The sequence below is a fragment of the Poecilia reticulata genome, chromosome 18 (assembly GCF_904066995.2).
Source record: "Poecilia reticulata chromosome 18, P_reticulata-male-v2, whole genome shotgun sequence".
NCBI lineage: Eukaryota > Metazoa > Chordata > Actinopteri > Cyprinodontiformes > Poeciliidae > Poecilia > Poecilia reticulata.
In genome coordinates this window covers 23,487,547-23,495,494 of record NC_088847.1, presented here as the reverse complement: position 1 = coordinate 23,495,494, position 7,948 = coordinate 23,487,547, and the positions used below count along the sequence as shown (strand labels likewise).

Below are 7,948 nucleotides of genomic sequence, written 5' to 3'. Positions count from 1 at the left end.
GCTTATGTGAAACAAGAGAAGAAACCATTTTAACTGGAATAGCTGGAAAACTGAAATGTTGCCAGCGATTTTTTTTTCTTGAGTGAGCTGAGAGAGAGAGAGAGAGAGAGAGAGAGAGAGAGAGAGAGAGAGAGAGAGAGAGAGAGAAGGTGCATGAAGTGATGTCTTTCCTAAACCAGAGTCAGTTACAGACGCCACTCTGTAGAGCCGGAACCAAAGTCAACAATCTGGTTTTTATTTTTTATTTCCCAAACAGCCAATGATCCGTCACCTGTAGCTCTGGTGTTGGGATTCATTTGGGATTTATCCCGCATTTCCATCATTTTCCTCCCGCCACTGGCATCGCGATGGGTCGCGCGGAGGAGACGCATCAGCAGCGCGAGCAGGCGCGTCTCCAGCCGCTCCGTCTCGGTTCGACAGGCTCGAGGAGGACGAGCTGATTCTGCGGAGTTAAAGGAGAAGGAGGAGGAGGAGGAGAGGAAGACGGAGGTGGAAATCCCGCGAGAAACAAAAAAAAGAGAGAGAGGGGGGGGGGAAAGAAACGCGGACAGATACGCATTCAGAGCAGAAGCGCCGCACGTGAGGCGCGCGAGCGGAGAGGGGAGTAATCATTAATTTTGGAGGAGCTCCGCGGTGAATTTCTGCTCTTTTTCCAGCTCACAGACGGAGAAAAAGAGTCTCCGAAACAGGTAAGGACCACCTAACGGCTCCCTCTAAACCTTCCCCTGCCGCACACGGAGAGAATTAAACACCTGTAAGCATCTTCAGCCTGATTGACTCAATTAACAGCAGCTGCTGTCTGTCATGGTGCCACAGTTAAACGACGGCCACCATTTAAATCGTGTGTTTTCAATAATGAAATGGCTTTAATAAAAGATTAGCGTTAGTTTATTTCACTTTTGTTTTTAGTCTGTTTACTCGTTAGCTATTTTCTTTTTTTTATTTAAGCAAATGTGCTGTTTTTGTTCCGTTCGGCTGCATATTATGCTCTTGTTTAGGTTGAGCAGCTTCTCCATACGCAGATGAAGCCCTGAAACATGGTGCATACCTGGATCCATGTTTATTTTCATCACAGAGCTCCAGTGTTTGGGTCTGATCTGGTTTTCAAAGTGATGATGGTGTCGCTGCAGGTTGAGAGGGGAGAGAGAGAGAGAGAGAGAGAGAGAAATGCTTTGGGTGACTGGTGGGTGGTTTATGTATCCAGAATGTATTGACTAATGCTGAGGAGAAAAAAAAGAGGGGGTGTAGCTGAAGTGCGTGCGCGTCAGTTTGTGTGTGAGGGCCGCAGAGTTTGTGTGGGTCTCCATGGACTCTGCCTTGCGCGTTGGTGCGTTTTGGGTGCGCATGACAAGGATTTGTGCGGTTAGAAACGGAGAGAGAGAGAGAGGATGGTGCAGCTTTCTGCTGTATTTGCAGTGTGGGTGTGTGTGCGCGCGCGTGCTCGTTTGTGGCACGTTGTATGAAGATGGAGACAGAAATGGATAAAGCTGCAAAATGTTTGAGCTCCCCCATGGTTTTGGAAGCGCATAACGCGCAGAGTCATAAAGCCTAAGGGTTTTCCCCGCAAATTAAACCCTCCGTCAGCTTTTTTTATTTATTATTTATTTTTTTCTAAGTGTTCCCTCGGTCTGTCCACCTGCAGGGAAACACAATCCTCTCTAAAATGTAAGGAAGACCTAACTGCAGGCGCAGCCACCCACAAACAATAACATCTGGGAAATGAACGTCCTGCAGCAAAATGAATAACAACAACAACCAGAAAATTTATCTTGGCTACTTCATCTTCAGGAGAGATGCTCAGGAGGAAAATCAACACAGACAGTTGATCATTTTATTTGATAACAGCAAAAGTTGCTGAATTGTGCATTTATTTTTTGGACAGTCTTCTGAAGCCACTGCAGTTTTGTGGCGCAGAAATCGGCGCTAAAGCAGCAGATTTGTTTTACCATTTAACAAATTGTTGGTAACAAGTTTGGTAACATTGAGTAAAAATATCTTAAAACCTGATTTGTTTGTGGAAATTCTTCCTACTACTAATATAGAATTAAATTAACATTATAACTCTTTTATTTTGATTTACGTTCCCTAATTTTATACTGGATGATTTTTTTTTTTTTTGGAAGTGCTTGAACAGTCACGTTAAAATACACAGTTTGAAAAACAAGTTTAATCCATGGACTCCAGACGCACTAGCAGTCGATCCGCCGCCGAGACCTAAACATGTCTATATGTGGAGCATAGATATGTAATGACGTTTACTTTGTGTTGACCAGAACCCTAGAAGAGATGCTGCCCAGTGGTAACGGCGATTTCACTGATTGGGCCAAGATTTCCTTATGATTTGGTTTTGCTTAAGTTTGTAATAAAATCAGTCGTATTCCTGAAGACACCACAATACCTACTGTTCTTACTGCTTTTATTGGTCATTTATTTGTTTTTAAATGTATTGTTTTAGTTTTTACCTCCTTGTAAATGTTCAGCGCTTTGAAAGCACTTTATAAATTAAGCTATTATTATAATTGCTGGGTATTTGCATTTTGACATGCAGAATAAATAAAAAACGGAGAACAATTGAAAATATTTTCAAATATTCAAATGAATCTTTTTCAGGGGAAAGAGTATAAACCTCTTACAGCTGACAGACACAATGTAGCAACAGGTGGGGAAGGGGCTGCACTGCGTTAATGCGCTTTAGTATCAGAAAAGAATAAAACTCCTGCACTTTCTCTGGCTTCTTATTAAAGTAATTTGGGAGGAATTTTACAGAAAATGTTAGAGGTGTTGAAATTATAAGTCACTGGGATTTCATTTAATACGTTTTCACTTCTTCCTATCCCATTTTCTGTTTCTTTTCTTGTTTATTTCCAAGCACATTCAAAATAAGACAAACTAAACCCTCTGTGTGGTTTAGTGCAACTGTGTGCAGATGTCACCATTAGGCTGCTGTGTTTTTCTACTTTCAAATTAAGGTTATTGAAGACCTGTTTCTGTTTAAGAAATTAAAACTGTGAATAAGCTTGCTCATGCAATAAGTTATTTTACAAAATGGCAGCAATGGACATAAACAGTTACATGAGATTGTATCCATGATTTAGCCATAGTCCTAGCATGACAAGCCCCGCCTACTTTTTAGCGGTTGCGTAGGCATGTTTTAGGTAGATTATACAGAAGAATGATGGATTCAACACGTTGGAATGACACAACTTTGATAGAGTCATCTGCACATTGTCAGGAAAACAAAAAAACATCATCCTCCTACCACTTCCTGTCGTTGTCTTTGTGGTTTTCGCCAGTAGTAACATCCGGCTGTTGATCAGTTTTGCAAAATGCAGTCAAAAAACAACCTCATCCCAGCACAAAAACCTTTTTAGCAGAAAACGTGTTTGTTTCTAAATGACAGTATATTTATTAAGCAGATTTATCTTTGTAATTTCAATTTGCACAATTATGGAAACACAACTACGCATATAGTGTCTATTTTGCTGTTTCTTTGCTATTCACCGAGTGTTTAAACAAACTACACCAGTTTTAAGAACCTTAAAACTATTCATTTTTCACTTAAAATATTAGAAAACTTCATTAAATGCAGAATAAACACGCTGTAACTTCAGTAGTCATTTTTAAGTGGCTGTATAGCTTGTTCTGCTGTTTAAAATGAGTTTATTCCAGCTTTTAGCACATGAAGCACCCGTGTGATGGTACTTTGTCTAGCATTGCACAAAGTAATATCCTTTAAACAGTAAAAATTCAATATAAGCTAAAACATAACTTCTTAAGTCCAAAAAGCTCAACTTTCTTAAATCATAATATTGACCACTCCTTTGTTTCAATACATTTTTCATCTTTTGTGACCAGAAATATTTCCAAATATTCATATTTGTTTTTCTTGTAGGCAAATTGAAAGTATAGGAACATTCTTTCCAGCCAGCTGACCTGCAGTGAGCAGTAACAGGTGGGGGAGGGACATCGCAGGAATAAACTCTGGTCACTGAAAAACGTGTGCAGTTTTTAAATCCTACCTTTTAAAATTCTAGTTCGTCAGTGAAATCACAAATTTGTTTAACTTTGCTGCATTAATTGCATATTTTTCCACATTTTTTGGCTGATGTTTTCACTAAAAACCACTGAAACTTAAAAAGAAGAAAAAAAGTTCTGTACATTTTAGATAAAGAAAAAAAAAGGTTTAAGTCAAACCTGAAACCAGATGGGAAGATTTTATTTACTTCCACATCATGCGTTTTCTCAGCACTCAAATCGTCCCATTCTGTTAGGAACCATGTTTGTCCTCCTCCTCTTCCCCACCACGAGCTAAATAATTCAAAATGTGAACATTATCAAGCATATTCTCACTTTTGAGCGCTTGACTAGTTTTTGTAAGGGTTGGAACAAAAGACGAGGCGAAACAGTGTGGCAGGGAAAGAAATAGTAAGTGATGAAAAAGAGCAAAGGCGGATAAAAAAATCTCTTTGAGAGAAGGCGCTGACATGAATGTTTGTTTAAATAAGGGATTTAAAAGAAAGCTGTGGCTTAGCTCCGCGGAGTGCAGCGAGAGGCAAGAATTTCACACCAAGAACGATGTTTGACTGCAGGGGGAAACGGATCATATTTGAGTCTTGTCTCGGGATAATAGATTCAAAACTGTCAACTGGAAAGTAGAAAATGCTTCAGACTAGTTCTCGACGTTCAGGCCTATTTTCACCGTTTTGGACGGGATCTGTCAGCTCTGAGAGCGATGCTTCTGCAGCCGCCTGCAGCTTGACTTCATCTGCTGCTGCAGCACTGCTGAACGCTAACAGCAGATGGCTGCTGCTTCACTCTTAATCTGAAATACAGGGATGTGAAATGGAAGCACCTGGAGCCCGGTGAGTTTGGTAGACTGTAAACAGCGAGCACACGAGCTGCCCGGACGAATCATTTCTCCTCTTCCATCTGGTTATTTCACGCTGCATGAGTTTTGTTTACGTCCGGAAATTTTGCGCATGCGCACAAAGTTAGAGCGGAAACTAGACGGTTCTTGTCCACGCCGTCCACAGCCGCCCTGCCGCGGTTGAACAATACTGTTAACTAAATAAAACATGGAGATGTTGGTATTACTAATTTACCGCAGTGCGTCACAGCAAAAGGAAAAAATAGCGCAGAAAAACCGTTAGAAAACACATCAAAACCACTTTTTTACTCGCTTTCTGTTGTCGGCTACGTTACACGCAGACTCGTTGCCATAGTAACTGACAGGATTTAACACAAAAAAAATACACAAACATTTCCCACAAAAAAAAGAAAAGAACAGAGTATTCAGTCCGTTACAGTTTTCAGGCTTGATGTTTATTATATTTATTTATTTTTATTATTAATAAGTGATGGTTTTTGTAGATTAGCATACAGCTGCTTTTAGCTAAGCTAACAAGCTAATTTAGTGATGATCTGTCAGAGTTGGTGTTTAGGTCGCCTTTTTTACTTTTTAACTGAACTGAAACGCAACAAATTCGACATCACATCTACAAAATCAAGCAAGGATATCTTGCTTCCCTCAAGAAATGTTTCTTAATTAAAACTTTTTCCTGAATTATCTAGTTGTCATAGTGTTAACAATTGGTAGCAAAACATTGTCCCCTTTTCTTTTAAATGTATCAGGCATGCATTTAAGATTTGGCTTAACAGCTAAAACCAATACTTGTCATTGTCAGCCAGCAGCTTTTTGCCCTCCAGCAGGAGCATGATGCCTGACGTCACGCTGAAGGAGCCATATATTGCCTAAGCTTTTTTCTCATTTGAATTGTGGATTTAAAGGAGTGGTGTGTGGTCAGTTTGGCCCAAGTATGATGCAATGTGGTGAAACCATCTGCTCTCACATTGAGAGACATACCTCATCTTTTATATATGACTCTAATCTTGACAAGTTTTCTTGAGACAAAATAAAAAGACTCCAATTACACCCTGGTGGACGGTTTTAAAGGCAGACCATTTCCTCCACTTTAAAATAAAAATCTTAGTGTCAGAAAATAACAGAATATTAAAAAATACCGGTTTATTTCTACTGCTAATAAACCAACAGTAGACAAAGTACATTAACACGTGACAAAATTAAAAAAGTTAACAGCAGAAATGTTTTTCTTTGACATTGTTTAATGTATTTTTTTAAATAAAAAATAAAAGTGGACATAAAAGCTGTGCTCATACAGCAAGCAAATGTGATTCAAATCTAAGTAATTTTATTTTGTTGCCTGTACTCAACTAATTCATGCAATCTCTGATCTTTTCACCCCTCAAAACAGTATCTGATTTGTGCCACTTCCACATGTGGGACTGAATCAGATGCAGATCCAGTTGATATCAAAATATTTTCAAACTTCACAGTAAAACGGATAAATGTAGTTTTCTCATCTCCCATTAAGGGCTACTTCTGCTTTCTTAGGGAGCTTTCACACCTGATAGGAAACCAAAATTGTAACATGTTAAATTTTCAGCAGCTGCGTTTCACTTTCACACAGCACTGTGTCAAATAAACCAAAATAATTGAAAAATCTGTTCACCTCCTCGCCTGTGGGGGCGCTGCACCATAAAAACCTCTGAAAAAGATACTGAGCGCAACCTCCTCCTTCACAAAAAAGGGAGTAGCGACAGATTTTGACGATTGTAGGATTTCTTTTTTTGTCTTTGTTAAAAGACGAAGAACCATTTCTCCTGCTATCGCTAGATTAGCATTCTTGTTTTGGTTGTATTTACCCAGAATGCCAAGCGTTGGAGCGGTTTCTGGTCTGCTTGCATTCAAACTGCACCAGAGTTCACTTCAACCGAACAGGACATACTGGTTGAAAAGTCACAGCATTGGCAGATTGGAGGTTATTTCCGATTATTTTGGGGTTTGCAGGAATACGTCGATTCTACCAGCATTTCTGTGCTTTGTTGTAATTCTACACTGAAATTGAAAGCATTTAGGCGACAGTTTTGTAATTTTCCCCAAATTGGTTCTGATAGGCGTCATGTAAGTGTGACAGGTTGACCTGCTTTTGACCCGCTGCTGCACAGTTTGACTGACACTCGACAGGAAACCTCAGCTCAGAGTCTCTCTGGTTTTCTCTCAGCTGTCGTCTGTCTTGTAGATCTCAGTTTGGCCAAACTCAGTCAGTTTCAAAACCTCTGTGCTGTTGGTAATAAAGTGAGGTCTGGAGAGAGTTTCCAGTTTTTCCTGAACAGTTAACGTGGAGGAGATTCGCTAAATTCTTTGAGATAAAGATCACAATAAATTACACTGGAAAAACACAAAATCTTTCTTGTTTTAATTCTAGTTTCTAGTGAAAACATTTGAGTATACTTGAAATAAGACAACTAACTCACAAATGACTTTTCAGTAAGATGTAGGAGCTTATTTTAAGTAAATAATTCCCAAATATTGGCAGATAACGTCGCTCATGACCTGGGAAAAATGTCTTATGAGTGGAAATAATACTTTTTAAGTTTTAAGTTGAGAATTTCTTAAAAGTTCTAGGAAATTTTCATGTGACATTATCTACCAGTGTAACTAGAACTTTTTATCAATATTTGCTGATTTAAAACAAGCCCATATATCCTGCTGAAAAGTTGCATTTAAATTAATTTTGTCTTATTTGAAATGCATTACTATGTTTTCACTAGAAACTAGACAAAAATAGTTGGTAAGATTTTTTTTCCAGTGTAATTTATTAGGTAGTGTAAGTAGATCTCTACTTTTGACCGTAAAAATTAGTAAATTATGAAGCAAAATGTCCGGATCTGACACCTTCACTTTAATCTGTGCTGCTTGTGCATTCGATCTGGTTTAGGCCTGGAAAGGAGAGAGTAAAAGTTCAGGATCCTCTTTCGGATTTGTGAAATTGTTCCTCTGTGTCCTGTGTGGGTGAGATTTTTTTAGTTCAGTGTTGCTCTCTCTCTCTCTGTAGCAGCCGTCCCTTCCCTCCTTGTCTTCCTCCTC

At 39.2% G+C, this 7,948-nt stretch overlaps 1 protein-coding gene across 1 annotated transcript in view; it reads left to right on the top strand.

Moving 5' to 3' along the window:
- Positions 1-519: 519 nt before the first annotated feature.
- trpc5a (transient receptor potential cation channel, subfamily C, member 5a) overlaps positions 520-7,948 on the top strand; it is a 131,345-nt gene continuing 123,916 nt past the window's right edge. Inside the window, exon 1 of the mRNA XM_081598915.1 lies at positions 520-689. The gene's annotated coding sequence lies outside the window, so the exon portion shown is untranslated. The remainder of the gene's footprint in view (positions 690-7,948) is intronic.